Genomic DNA, 16,147 nt, shown 5'->3' with positions numbered 1-16,147 from the left:
TTTCAAGGTAAAGTCAATTATCTGGGTCATATAGTCAGTAAAGAAGGAGTGGCCGTGGATAAGGGAAAAATCGATTCCATTAAGGAATGGCCAAAACCAACTGACAAACATCAAGTGAGAAGTTTTCTTGGACTATGTACTTACTACCGGAGGTTTATTAAGAAGTTTGCAGATATCGCTAAGCCATTAACGCGACTTACAGAGGAAGCAAGAGAATACCGCTGGGATATAGACTGCCAAAATGCCTTTGAAACGTTGAAAAAGCATTTAATAACAGCACCAATTTTGGGGTATCCACTGCCAGAAGGAGAGTTCATCTTAGATACGGATGCAAGTAACGTGGGAATTGGAGGAGTGCTGTCTCAGATTCAAGGAGGACAGGAACGAGTCCTCGGATATTTTAGTAAAGTCCTTTCAAAACCTGAGCGGAATTATTGCGTCACGAGAAGAGAACTTCTGGCAGTAGTGAAATCAGTAGAGCACTTCTATCAATACCTCTATGGAAGGAAGTTTTTAATCCGAACCGACCATGCCGCCCTTAAGTGGTTGATGCAGTTTAAGAATCCAGAGGGTCAGATAGCCAGGTGGATCGAACGACTCCAAGAATACGATTTTAAGATTGAGCACCGAGCCGGAGTTAGCCACAGAAACGCTGATTCTCTTTCCAGAAGGCCATGCCCAGCAGAGTGTCCTCACTGCAACAAAACGGAATCCAAGGAAGCAGCAGTGCTAAGAACGACGATTGTCAACGACGACTGGACGCCTACTAAGATAAGGGAAGAACAAGAGAGAGATCCAGTTATACAGAAAATCCGAAAATGGAAAGAGGAAAACCGTCGACCACCTTGGCAGGAAATATCAAACCTATGCTCAGTAGTTAAGACGTATTGGGCCCAGTGGGACTCATTTATCATCGAAGATGGCTTGCTTAAACGAGTCCTGGAAAATGATGACGGTTCAGAGAAGAGAAGACAGTTGGTGATCCCAAAGAGCAGAATAGCCGAAGTACTTCGTCAGTTACACGACAGTCCATCGGGAGGGCATTTTGGTGTAAGGAAAACCCTTCAGCGAATTCGGGAACGGTTTTATTGGATGAACAGTTCCGACGACGTAAAAGACTGGTGTAAGAAATGTACTATTTGTGCTACGAGTAACGGGCCTCACCGGAAAAGGAGAGCTCCTATGAGACAATATAATGTTGGAAGCCCGTTTGAAAGAATAGCTTTGGACATTGCAGGGCCATTTCCAGAAAGTGAAAATGGGGGCAAGTACATGTTGGTAGTAATGGATTACTTCACTAAGTGGGTCGAGATTTACGCACTTCCAGACCAGAAGGCCGCCACCGTTGCAGATAAGTTGATCCAAGAATATATCAGCCGATTTGGAGTGCCTTTGGAGATCCATAGTGACCAAGGCAGGAACTTCGAAAGTGATCTATTCCAAGGAATATGTGATAGACTAGGCATGAAGAAAACAAGAACTACCGCGTATCATCCGCAATCGGATGGTATGGTAGAACGAATGAATAGGACAGTTGGCAAGTATTTGACAAAGATGGTGTCCGATCATCAGCGAGACTGGGACCAATACCTTCCGTTCTTCACAATGGCCTACAGATCTGCTGTTAACGAATCAACGGGCCAGACACCAGCCAGAGTCCTATTCGGACGCGAAATGCGACTACCTTGTGATCTAGAATTTGGGTGTCGACCTGGAGAAGATGTAGCAGGTGAAGATTATGTGATCGAATTACGAAGAAGAATGGACGATGTACATGAGTTGGTCCGTTCCCACCTTCAGATCGCTAGCGACCGAATGAAGAAACGGTACGATACACAAGCCGAAAAGGGTTGCTTTAAGAAGAACGACAAAGTATGGCTGTATAATCCCAAGAAGCGAAAAGGTTGTTCTCCCAAATTGCAGCAGTTTTGGGAAGGTCCATACCTCATTATGGAGAAGATCAACGATGTCATCTACCGAATAAGCAAGATTCCGAAGGGAAAGCCGATGATAGTACACCATAACCGGTTGGCGTCTTTCGGAGGTGACCACAACGTAGATGAAGAAGTGGAAGTAAACCAAGTCCAAGATGTGTCTGACCTCACGTTTGAGGAATTCATGGGTGCCTATGGAGGTACCGGTAAAGCGAGACATGGTGTTACCACTGAAGAAAAGCAAGATCTACTCGCGCTCCCCGATGACTACTCGCTGGCCCTTACCATCCCGGCCAGTATCAAAGACGCACCAGGGTTGGCATCCGTCTTTCGAAGGAAGTTTGGTCGAGTTGCAGAACTTCAATGCCAAGTGCCAGCTCCCGGTAAAACCTTGAAACTCCAAGATGCATCACGTTACCTTTTCTACCTGGTAACAAAAGACACTGCCCGTGACCAACCTACCTACCGAGATGTATGGGAAGCCTTACTTCAATTGAGAGGGCACGTACTAGAGTCCGACGTGCAAAAGTTAGCCATGCCAAAGTTGGAGTGCCGCCAATTAGATTGGAGGGTTATCCGAAATATGGTGGAGGAGATCTTTAAAGACACCGAAGTCCAGGTGTTAGTCTGTTGCAATCCGCATAGTTACTGGTGCGGAGAGAAAACCGTCCCTTGTCATTTTTATACAACTGGAAGTTGTAAAAGAGGGTCCAGTTGCCGATACCAGCATACAGTTCCGGTTCCAGTCCCGACAAGGTTCCAGGAGGAACCATCTTTTAAGAGGGGGGCAATGTTACGATAAATATACTGGCCTAACTTTTATGACTAATTATTCTGTTTTATTGTAGAAATTTCGGTGGAAGTCTAGAACCAAAATTATGGTGAATGAGCCGGCTAAGCTTCTCGATCTTTCGATGCTGTTCTAGTATATCAGGATTTCGTATATAAATACAACATTTTTATATGGAGGGCCAGTTAATACTCAAGACCCGCGCTCGCGAATTTGTACGTACGGATATAATAAATTATTGTCAGATAAGTTAATATAAATAAAGAAATAAATTAAATCCGTAAGTGTTATAAATATTGAACCTTTTAATAAATTTACAACAGTACATTACTAGTACATAAAGAAACTAAACTCTTTTCTTTACCTCGTTAACTTTCATTCTGATTTTTAATTTATTGTGCTTATACATCTGATGCTGGAGTAGAAAACCCAATGTTAAAATCATTAACGAATATCCTCCTAAACATGAAAAAGTTTACATTATGTTCAGGGTCGCATTGAATGAGTACGCTATGTAATTTCTTTATTCCTAAATCAGCGGCCAAATAAATTCTTCTTCTTCCAATCATGATGACTTTCTCTTCCTTGTAGTTTACCAATTCTTTTTCTTATTGCGCCGTCTCCTTTCGAAGATTGGCAATCCAAATGTCAATTGTAGCTTTGGAAACTTGTGCAAGAAAGATTTCTGTGGAGTGGATGAGAGGTCAAACTATCTCCTCAGGTCTTTCAGGTACGAGTTCTGGCGTCTTTCAACTTTTGCTCTGCACTTTATCATCCAATATGATTTGGAGCAATTCATATCTTTCACCTCTCAACACATGACCCAAGTATTGCATATTCCTCTCTTTGATTATGCTGAGTTTACCAATAAACTCTCTTATTTTATTCGTTTTGACAACAGATTTTGTGGATCCGTGATCTCCACCGTGATTTTCTTTTGAGATATTTCCGTCTGACAATTTTTTACCAACGTAGTTTATGCAATCTTTTTTAATATTCACACATTTCAAGAAAAACACCTGACATACCTAAAATTTTTTCTTGTTGATTCATTTCGACAGCAAGTTCTGTTGTCGATCTTTTTTTTTTTCAATTCGTACTTCTTCTTTATGTACCATGTTCTTTCAGAACGTTGGTTATCATCACAGCTATCTTAATTTTATTTACTGCCACCCTAAATAGCATGCTTGTATCAACACCATACCAATCTCGCAAGTTCTTCAACCATGAGGTTCTTCTTTGTCCTGGACTGCGTTTTCCTGCTATTTTTCCTTGCATGATATTTTGTAACAACCTATATTTGGGACCTCTCATTACATATCCGAAATACTCCAGCTTTCTCTGTTTGATGCTTTTTATGATCTCAGTATTCTTGCTGAGACGTTCTAGTATTGTGGAGTTTCGAATCTTCTCCACCCAGGAAACTTTTAAAATTCTTCTATAGTATCACATTTCGAAAGCCTCAATGCGATTTAGATCGATTTTATTCACAGTCCAGGACCACCATAAAGTAAGACCGAGAACACGTAACAGCGAAGTAGGCGGATCCTCAATGCCAATTTTAGTTCTCTGTTACGTAACATCTTGGACATCCTTCTAAAAGCCGCTCTAGCCTGCTTTATCCTAGATCTAATTTCGCCGTGACTTTCTGCGTTACAATTTAATTGCTGTCCAAGGTAAACGATTTTATCAACTTGCTCAAGTTTGGTATTATTTACATATATAGACGGTTTTATATGCTGTTGTTTACTTATTACGAGTATTTTGGTTTTCTGTATGTTCAAATCCAGACCTGCCTCCCTACAACTCTCAACGACACTATCAAGTAGTGTTTGTAGATCTTCTTGACTAGAAGCTAGGAGTACTGTATCGTCCTTCTTCTTCTTAACATGCCATACACCAAAGTGCGTAGGCGACTATCTCATTACTAGAATTCTGTTCTTGGCGGCGTGACACAGCTCGCCTGTATTGTGTATTCCTGTCCATTCTTTAATATTCTTTAACCAGGATAATTGTTTGCGGCCGGCTCCTCTCCTATCTTCGATCTTCCCTTGTAGGATTAACTGTGGTATTTCATATTTTGCTCCTCTCAATATGTGCCCAAGGTAACCAATCTTGCGTTTTTTAATTAATTTAAAGAGTTCTCTTTCCACCCCGGCTCTCTTAAGGACGTCATCGTTTCGAACTCTATCCACCCAAGGTATGCGCATCATTTTTCTTAATTACCACATTTCAAATGCTTCAAGTTTGTTGATAGATGTTTTTTTCAAAGTCCACGTTTCCATGCCATAAAGCAAAATAGACCATATGTAGCACTTGACCATTCTGTAGCGTATTTCGAAATTTAGGTTTTGATTACATAGGAGCGGTCTGAATTTCACAAAAGCTTGTCTTGCCATTTGTATTCGGGTTTTTATCTCTTGTTGTGGATACGATTGGTCATTGATTGTGGTGCCAAGGTATTTAAAAGTTTTCACGCGTTTTATGCGATCGTCATCTATGCATATTATCGGGTTTTCTGGAGGGTTTTTGCTAATGACCATATATTTCGTTTTCAAAATGTTGATTTTGAGGCCATATTTTTTACCTATGCTATTCACCCTATCAAGTAATAACTGCCGATCTTCCAATTTATCAGTTATAATCACTGTGTCGTCCGCATAGCGTAGGTTGCTAATTGGTATGCCGTTCACCTTAATGCCTAAGTCCGTGTCTTCTAATGCTTCCGCAAATATATTTTCAACATATAAATTAAAAAGCATCGGAGAGAGTATGCAGCCTTGGCGGACACCTTTCCGGATTTCGGAATTTTTGACTGTATTGTCCGCATATCGCAAATTATTGATGACTTCACCGTTCACAAGTATGTCTTCTTGTTTTTCAGAAAGTGCTTTTCTGAAAATCCTTTCGGAGCAAACCTTGAAAAGCAGGGGTGACACGAGGCATCCCTGCCGTACTCCTCTTTTAATATTAAGAGCCTGTGATTCCACACCATCCACTAAAACTAATGTTGCTTGATTCCAATATAAATTTGCAATTATTCAAACATCTCTGCCGTCCAAGCCAATGTCTTTTAGAGCTTCGATCAATATAGAGTGCTTAACACGATCAAATGCCTTTTGAAAGTCAATAAAACAACAGTAGAAGTCTACAGATATATCTCGACATCTTTGATTCTCAGATATATCTCGACATCTTTGATCTCAATTTTAACTACTGACATGTAATACCACAATTTGATATACTGTTTAGACTTTATTTCGACATTATTGTCAAAAAATTTATTGCGAATGTCGCTTTCAACAATGATATTGCAGTAATAAGTAGGGCCATTATATTTGCAAACTCTTGTAAAGTTTTTCATATAAGGATCGCTATCACAATATCTAAAACACAAAACGGGTTTAGGCAACGAACATCTCAATTTATTTTTTACTGTTACCTTTGCCTTTGCTATTTCTGTCTCTTGGTCTCACTTTTCTTTTTTCCTACTTCCTATATTAATTAAGCAACCCGCCATAACAACAAAAAATCCAAAATAAGTGCAGAATCGAAGAATATGCTGAAACAACGAAAAGAGCTCCTGTCACTAAATAAAAGAAATACCACAGAATACAAAGAACTTAATCGAGCCATACGAAAACAGATAAAAGACGATATTAAAAAACATCAACAAGAACATGTAGAAAGAGTGATAGAGAAAAATCGAAGTCTGAAGTATACCAAACCGAAATTAGGAAAGAAAAATATTATAACTATGAAAAATCAACAAGGCCAACTAGAAACAAGCAAAGCTCAGATATCAAACATAGTTGAAAACTTCTATACTGAGTTATACCGCTCAAGAAACGATCCCCCCGACTCTTCAAAGCAAAATCTGTAAAGACAAATAACAAACGTAAATTCTGAAGTAATACCTGAAATAAGCGAAGTAGAAATAGAAAATGCAATTAAAGAATTGAAAAGAAATAAAGCACCGGGTAGTGATGGAATTCTGGCAGAAATTTTGAAAGAAGGCGAAGAAGAAGTCATCAGGTACCTAAAAATACTTTTTAATAAATGCCTATTTGAAGGAAACATACCAAAGGAATGGAATACTGCTAACACAATATTAATACACAAAAAAGGGGACAATACAGATCTGAAAAATTATCGTCCAATATCACTACTATCACAACTGTATAAAACATTCACAAAAATAATTACAAATAGATTGACAACAAAGTTCGATGTATATCAACCAGTAGAGCAAGCCGGATTTAGAAAAGGGTTCAGTACATGTGACCATCTTCACAGACTAAAGGTCCTAATAGAAAAAGTTAACGAATACAATTTACCAATCTGTTTAGCATTTATAGACTACGAGAAAGCTTTTGACAGCATAGAATTATGGGCTATTGAGGAAGCACTGGTCAACAGCAGAATAGATTCTAGATATAGGATATTAATACATAATATATATCAACACGCTGAAATGGTAGTGACGATGGATAACGGAATGAAAACGAGGCCAATAAAAATCAACCGAGGAGTAAGACAGGGAGACACCATATCTCCAAAACTATTTACTGTCGCACTTGAAGACATCTTTAAATCACTAAATTGGGAAACGAAGGGACTATCGATAAACGGAAAGTATTTAAACCATCTAAGAAATGCAGATGACGTAGTACTAATAGCCGACAGCTGGAAAGAACTGAAGACGATGATCGATGGGCTTCATACGGAATCCATAAAAAAGGACTGAAAATGAATCTGAGTAAAACTAAGCCAATGTCGAATAAAGATGATCAACCGACGATAACCATCCAAGGAACAAAAGTGGAACATGTAGAAGAATACATATATCTGGGTCAGAATATCAAGGTAAACAAAGAAAACCAAACTACCGAAATAAGCAGACGAGTAAGAATGGGATGGGCCGCATTTGGAAAACTCTTATACATACTGAAAGACAAAAAGATACCCCAAAACCTTCGAACCAAAGTGTTCGATTCTTGTATCTTTCCCGTTCTCACTTACGGAGCTCAAACCTGGACATTCACAAAAAAGAACATGGACAAGATTCGAAAAACTCAGCGAGACATGGAACGACAGATGCTTGGTATCTCACTAATAGATCGGCAAACGAACGAAGCAATCCGGAACAACACAAAAATAAAGGACGCCGCGAAACAAGCAGCTAAATTAAAATGGAAATGGGCTGGACACAACGAACGTCTCGAAGATGGTAGATGGAACAAAGAAGTCGGAAACTGGCGACCGTACGATGCGAAGAGACCAAGAGGAAGACCTCAAATGCGCTGGAGCGACGATATCAAAAGAGTCGCAGGACCAATGTGGAAACGCCTAGCACACAACAGGGATGAATGGCGAGAAATGGGAGAGGCCTTTATTCGATAATTCGGATAGAAAAAGGGCTATAAAAAAAATATTAATTTCCAACACACTTGCTTCCTCCATTGTTAAAACTTAATACGATTATGTTAAACAACTGCGTAATATGTAATTCATAAACAATATAGCATAACCTGTAAACCCTTTCCCCCTTAGTCGGTGCCAGATAAAAAAACAATGTTATTATGTAATTTATTATTATATAATATTATGTAATATGTAACGACTCAAAATTAGTTAGTTAAATGAGTTCAGCAAGTTAGTTATTAAGACTAAGAAGGCTTATTTTATTTTTCACTTTTCAGTCTCTTTATTTCGTCTGTTTAATTTTTTGTTAAAAAGATTTTATATATATTTTAAAAGCTATTTAACTTTTTTAGGTTCGTCCATTTACGAAGAGCAAACTTTTGCAAAGCTTATGACGGATTCTGCTAATCTGCAGCCCCCACCATCATCAATGCCATGTGAAACAACTACAGTAATAGCTGACATAAATTTTTGTTCAGTTTTTGATTCTTTACAAACTACTACTAATGAGTTACTTTCGAAATGTAAAAACGACGTTGAAGAAACTATATTAGAAGAGCCAATCGCTCAAGCTCAAATAAGCCACGATCCATTTGCAAATTCCAGCAGTGACAACCCTGATTATATTCCTTCGATGGTAGTGAAAATATGCAAGAAAATCAAGCAGATGTTCACCGTAAAATCAAAACAAGGAAAAGAAAGAAACAGATAGGCACTTGGAGAAGAAACCTTATTAAATCTTCCAGAAATAGTGGAGTCCAATACATGAACTGGAAAGGAAATTTTCAGAACAAAAGAACTATTAAACCGGCTTGTCGGAACTGCAGAACAAAATGTGTCGAGAAATTTTCAGAAGAGGATCGCAATGTAATATTTAAAAAATTCTGTGAATTAGGTGACATCAATAGACAGCGTGAAAACTACCGGAAGGCGAAGGAATACCTAGTAGAAAAAAAAATACTTATACGTAGTCTAACATATAACGAAAAAACAAGTGCATCATGTTGTAAAACATTTTTCTTAACACGTTAAGTATAAGCCGAGAGATGGTGGAGACTGTATTCCAGAAGATGGGAAGTTCTGGTGTAATAGCTGAAGATATGAGGGGCAGAGCATGTAAAAATTCTCAGCTGAATGAATCGATTAAGAATTCGGTGAGGAATCACATAAATTCCTTTGAAACGGTTGAGAGTCATTACTGCAGAAAGTCTACTGCACGAAAATATTTACCATCTTCTCTAACCTATTCAAAAATGTATACGCTTTATAAAGATTTTTGCAAAGAAAGTCACATTCCTGAGCCAGCTACAGAAAGTATTTATCGACAGATTTTCAACACAGAGTTTAACCTTTCATTTTTCCAACCCAAAACAGATTTGTGCGATACTTGCCACAGGTATGAAAATTTGTCTATAGAGAAAAGAGCTGAGATGAAAGAGCAGTACTTACACTTTGCATCTTCAAAAGAGGAATTTGTCTCGGGATCTTAAAAATAACGATAAAGAATTGGCATCAACACAAAAAACTTTATGCGCTGCTGTTTTTGACTTACAACAAGTTATTTCAGTTCCCCAATCAAATGTAGGTTTGGCATAGGTACTATAAACTAAAATTATCCACTTATAACTTTACCGTTTTTAATTTGGCAACTAAAGAATGTCAGTGTTATATGTGGTATGAGTCCATTGCAAAAAGAGGCTCATCTTAAATAGGAAGCTGTTTACTACTCTATGTTCAAAGTCAGGTAAAGAATGGTGCCAAAGAATTTTCCTTTTATTCGGACATTTGCGCCGGACAGAATCGTAACAAATACGTATTTGCTTTATATAATTATCTGTCACAAAAATATTCTATAACCATTCGCCATACATTTCTTGAACCAGGCCATACACAATCTGAAGGTGATAGCGTCCATAATGTTATTGAGAAGGCTTCAAGAAACATACCGACATATACACCCCATCAGTGGTAATACACTATTGTAAGAACAGCAAAAAGAAATTGCAATGGTATATTGTACACGAGTTATCCCAAAATGAGGTATATGATATGAAAAATTTTCAGGAAAAAACAGCAATAAATTTTGACAAAGATGAAAACAATGATAAAGTTTACACGAATAAATTTAAAATAATCAAATTCGACCCATATGTCCCAAACATTATGTTTTTTAAAATTGCATATGATGAGGCCTTTAGAAAAGTAAATTTATTAGAAAGAGGTAGAAAAAAAAATAATTTTATCATCATGTTCAGCTTAAATGTCTTTACAATAAAAAAATACCTCTTACAAAAAAAAAAGTATGACCATTTAATGTATCTTTGTGAAAAGGAAGTAATAACATCACCATACCATGATTTTCTTAAAGCTTTACCATTTACACTGCAATCTGATAAAGAAGACAAGGAGAATGATTCACTTTTGTTTTTATTTTTTATTTAATTTTTTGTGTTGTTATGGTTGCTCTATGTGGAAGTTAAAAACTTATGTTTTCTTACTGGGTTCTACTATTCGTGATATGTTTTTTTCAGTTTCTAGTATATTTTTTAGACTTTAAGAACAATATGTTTTATAAAACCTAAAAATAATACATATTTTGTTAACTGCAGTTTTCGTGTTTTATTTAGAACTATTCTAAATCACATTTCGTTATTTATTGTAAGTCCACAAATAGGGACATACTTTAGATTTATTATTGTTAACTATTGTATGTCCACATTTTTTTTTTTATTTATAAGAACTTGATTTTAACATTATCAGCAATGATTTCGTACTCCCATTTTACTTCAGTTTCAACTCTATTATTAAGAAATTATTATTACATTCAAAGAAAAAACAAAAATATCTTCTGTAAAATTTACTTTTTGTGACTTACAATACTTCTGCATTCAGGTGACGATTTGTGAAAATACGCAGAAAATATAATACGTAAACAAAATGCGAGTTCAGGGCGATAACACACCAAAATGTTTTTTTTTATGAGTTACTGGTTAGGTTAGGTGCACTCACTTTTTATAATAACAAATTAGTCTTCAATTATTATTGTTGTTTCATATAATAAAATAAAATGCGTTTTTTATAATACATACACTTAAAATTTAATTAGAATAATAATGCAATGGTAATTTATTTCCAATTGTAAAGAATAATATTCAACAGGGGATATAGCTCAGTGGTAGAGCATTCGACTGCAGATCGAGAGGTCCCCGGTTCAAACCCGGGTGTCCCCTACTTTTTATTTTAAGTTTTTAATAATATTTTAGTTTTTATACGAGGCGTGTTTTTTAAGTAAGTACCGTTTTGGAATTAAAAAAAGACGTGCAAAGATATGGCAATAATTTTATTTTTACATGAAAGCCTGTACCTTAATCTACTTTTCTACATAATTTCCGTGAATATTGAGGCACTTGTCATAACGTGGCACCAGTTTTTGAATACCTTCCTGATAAAATTCTGCCGCCTGACTTGTTAACCACTGCATCACAAATGTTTTGACTTCGTTATCGTCTTGAAGACGCTGACCGCCCAGGTGTTTCTTCAAGTGCTGGAACAAATGGTAGTCGCTGGGCGCCAGATCAGGGCTGTATGGAGGATGATCTAGAGTTTCCCATTTAAATGATTTGATGAGATCTTTGGTCTGATTAGCCACATGTGGACGGGCATTGTCATGCAGCAAAACGATATCCTTACTTAACTTGCCACGTCTTTTGTTCTGGATTGCACGACGCAGATTTTTCAATGTCTCACAATAAGACGCTGCATTGATTGTCTCATTACGAGGCAGAAACTCCACTAGCAATACTCCTTTTCTGTCCCAAAAAACTGTGCACATGATTTTCCGGGCAGAAATTGTTTGCTTAAACTTCACTCTTTTGGGTGATGATGAATGTCGCCATTCCATGGATTGTTGTTTCGATTCTGGTGTGACGTAGGCCACCCACGTTTCGTCACCAGTAACAATTTGGTCTAAAAAATCTTCACCTTCACTGTGGTACCGCTCAAGGAAAGTCAAAGCACTGCCTAAACGTTGAGTTTTGTGCAAATCCGTCAACATTTTTGGAACCCAACGTGAACACAATTTCCGGTAATTCAAGTTCTCGGTAACAATGCGATACAAAACACTACGAGAATACTGAGGAAAGCAGTCGGACAACGATGAAATTGTAAAGCGTCTGTTTTCTCTCACCTTTTCGTCCACTTTCTGCACCAAATTTTCAATAACGACCGAAGGACGCCCACTCCGTTCTTCATCATGCACATTTGTGCGGCCATCTTTAAATGCTCTCACCCATTTCCTTACCATTCCATCACTCATAATGTTTTGTCCGTAAACTTCAACGATCTCACGATGAATATCGATTGGTTTTACGCTTTTAGCACCAAGAAATCGTATAACAGCCCCTACTTCACAATCAGCGTGACTCACGATTGTTGGAGGCATCTTAAACACTGGAGTAAACAAGTATACAATGAAGAATCAGACTGTAATGATGTCAGTGCGTAGACAAGAGATGTAGGTAACCAGCGCTCATGCGCGGAACGCCGACCGTAGCGCTGCGGCGGCGGAATCGCAAAACGGTACTTACTTAAAAAACATGCCTCGTATTTTATTAAATTCATATACCATTAACATATTTATTATAGGACCGAGCTTTCCTTCCGTTATTAGTTGTAGGAAGTTTTATGACATGTGAAGTAGAAAAACTAATTTGATTATTCATTTGTGTATCATTTGCCTGATAATGAAAATAATTTATCAAATTGTTAATAAAAAACAGATTTTTCATGAGGTAAGTAGACGATTTTCTTTCTGTATCTTTGTAAACTATTCTGTACATTACGTATTTGATATATATTTCTCGAATTTTCTGATCTGGTCAGACTATTTGAATTATGTTCTTTTTATAGCAATAATCCCTTTCTATTATTCTATAATAATAATACAACATGTGTGCTTTATTATGTATCCAGAAAATTTCTTATTGTAATATATTTATTATATGTTTAGTGTTTAGTCAACTTGAACTTTTTTCTGACAAATACATATAATACATATGTGGATATAACACTACATTTGATGCGGATGTTGCAGCCGAAGTAACAAAGCATGTTGATAATTTAGAACTAGGCCTTTGGCCTTACCAATACGGAATTAAAAAAGCTTGTTTCTCAAATAGTGGAGAAACATAAAATTAACCACCGATTTAATAAAGAAAAAGGCATTGCTGCTAGAACGTAGCTGAAAGGGTTTCTGGCAAGGAACCCAAAGATAATTGTTAGAATTCCTGAGCAGACATCTATCGCAAGAGCACAGGCTTTCAATAAAGGGAACATTAGGATGTTTTACAGTTCTATTAGAGAAGTTATGGAAAAATATCAGTTTTCTCCTGAAAATATTTGCAATATAGACGAGACTGATATGAGCACAGTCCCTACAAAACTTCTGATAATTCCGGCAACCAAATTAAGGAAATAAATTAGAATTATTAGCAGCCCTGAACGTGGACAAAATTATCCAGCTGTGCGTTTTGTAAACGCCATAAGATTATTCGTTCCTCCCGGCTTAATTTTTCCGAAAAAACGATTTAAAGCCGAGTTAATATATGACGCACCTGCACGCAATGTAGCATTTTGCCAAGACAATGGCTGAATGAATACATAAACATTTGTCAAGTGGCTAAAGTACTTTGTATTGCGCGTTGAAGCATCGAACGAAAATAAAGTCCTATTAATTATTGATGGACATAGTAGTCCTAAGGGATTGGAAGTACTGAAATATAGTAAGGAAAATGAAATTTTTCTATTTTGTCTTTCGCCACATTGTTCCCATCGCGTCCAACCCCTTGATGTTGACTTTTTTGTACCACTACAAACTTTTTATAATATGTGCATACAAAACTGGATGAGAGATAAGCCATGACGGACTGTCACTTGCCTTCAAGTGACAAAACTTTTTAATAATGCATATCTTAAGGCTACGACTCCATCAAATGCAATAAGTTCTTAACAAAAACTGGAATACATTAGTTTAATCCAGATATTTTTGAAGACTGGGAACTTTGTGCTGTTTCAACAACAGATAAGCAGTTGGAAAAGAGATCTAATAAATCACAACTCATAAATTCAAAGACCAAAGAATAACCGCAAAATGAAATCGAGGATAGTATCTTAAATGTAAACCAGCATGTTAGTAATAATCCCATTAAAACAATATTACTTACCGGAAAATACAAATTATCAAATTCCAAACATTAAATACACAGAGAGCAAATTGGAGAATTGTCCCCTCTTTTGAAGGCAACAATAAAAACACAAAAGAAAAGAAAAGTGGAAAGACAGGTGTTATCAACAACATTCCAGATAATATAGAAGAAATCAAGGAAACCGAAAAATAAATGTTAGAAAGAGAGAGAAGAGAAACAGCAAAAGCAGCCAGAAGAAAAATTGTCAAACTAATAAAAGAAGATAGTCCTGAGGAAGATATGTATGAACAGAACGATAGTGATGAATCAGATGCAGCATGTTTGTATTGCAACGGACTCTATTCTCGTTCTCGTCGTAACGAATTCTGGCTAAAGTGCCATAGCAACGACTGGTGTCACTCGGAATGTGTTGATATTCTTAGGTCAACAAAGACGTTTATTTATGATGTTTGTCAACCAGAACAGCTTTTCTAGCTCTTTGCTGTCTATTTTTTTGATGTTCAAATGTTTTTTTTTTTATTATAAAAGAAAAGTAGTTCGTAAATATAAGTTTTTTTCTTAATTTAACTGTAGGTATTTTAATTGAAAAATTTTAAGTAATTTCCTTTAAAAAATGAAATTTTTAAAAAGGGGATATCATTAGATAACGTGCCTATGACGACCTCTTTATTTTTTTTTTAATATTTTGCTCTAAACTAAAAGTAAATAATAAAGTTTATTATGTAAACAACATATTAGGTATAACATATTTTTTAGAAAAGATTGTTGCTTTATTTCGACTATACAGTTTTCAAGATTTATCAAAAAAGAATAAGGGAGCCATCACCAGTCATCTCCCCCTCCCCGTCTTATGTTCCTGGCTAACATCAGGCTTAGATACTAATTTAGATATTAGATATCGAATATTACAGGCAAGATCAGCATTCAGAAGATACAAACATTAGTGGATTAAAAATATAAGAGTTTTGTAATTACAGTTAATTTTGTAGAATTGTGTAACCACCATCTTGTACTACAGAGGGGGAAATATCGACACACCAATAGGGGGAAAGATCGACAGGTGTCGGTATTACACCATTTATTTTAAAATTAAATATGCAGTTAGTTGATACCGAAGATGTTGCTTTTGATGTGTTTTAGATGGTGAGATCGAGAAAACGAACAACGGAAAGGGGCAAATGGAACGAGGATACACTGGAAGTATTTGAATTGGTTCAAAGTGGACAATCCGTAAAAAGTGTTGCCGCAGAATTGAATATTTCAAGAATGTCGCTTCATGATCATTTTAAATCTAATTCCACCGAAAAACCAGCGTTGGGAAGGAAATCGTGCTTTTCAGCAGAACAAGAAGCTATATTAGCTGATCACATCAAACAACTATCAAACCAGTTTTATGGCATTACTTTGACAGACTTACAGAGACTTGCGTATGGTCTTGCTAAAAAGCACTTGCTGAACAAGGTACTCAAACTCCAGTCATCGTTGACTGTGAAAATGTTGATGAACCACCATATGGTGCAACTCTTCATGAACACAATTATAATGTTACTGAGGAGCTTGAACGTGCTAACGAGACTTGAGTCAAAACTGGTCAGATTTTAAAACATAATTCAAAAGATACGGTAAGAAAATTTGAAACCAAGACAATAACCAGCTTAGATTTTAAGTGGGATTGATGAAAATCCATTATCTGGTAGTTCGAAAAAGAATGTTGCACCAAATTCTTGTCCAAAATCCACTGAGAGTCTGTAAAATATTAAAGACATTTTGAAATCTGTATCACCTCTTCCAAAATC

The 16,147-nt window shown here is 36.6% G+C and overlaps 1 protein-coding gene and 1 non-coding gene across 2 annotated transcripts in view; one reads left to right on the top strand and one right to left on the bottom strand.

Moving 5' to 3' along the window:
• Positions 1-16,147, bottom strand: part of LOC140436732 (uncharacterized) — a 172,288-nt gene that overhangs the window by 154,601 nt on the left and 1,540 nt on the right. The window lies entirely within an intron of this gene.
• TRNAC-GCA (transfer RNA cysteine (anticodon GCA)) lies at positions 11,307-11,378 on the top strand. Its single transcript has one exon. It is a non-coding gene; the product is annotated as a tRNA-Cys (tRNA).

This window comes from Diabrotica undecimpunctata, chromosome 3, assembly GCF_040954645.1.
Source record: "Diabrotica undecimpunctata isolate CICGRU chromosome 3, icDiaUnde3, whole genome shotgun sequence".
Classification (NCBI taxonomy): domain Eukaryota; kingdom Metazoa; phylum Arthropoda; class Insecta; order Coleoptera; family Chrysomelidae; genus Diabrotica; species Diabrotica undecimpunctata.
Note: the sequence above shows the minus strand (reverse complement) of the source record. Positions and strands in the feature narration are given on the sequence as shown.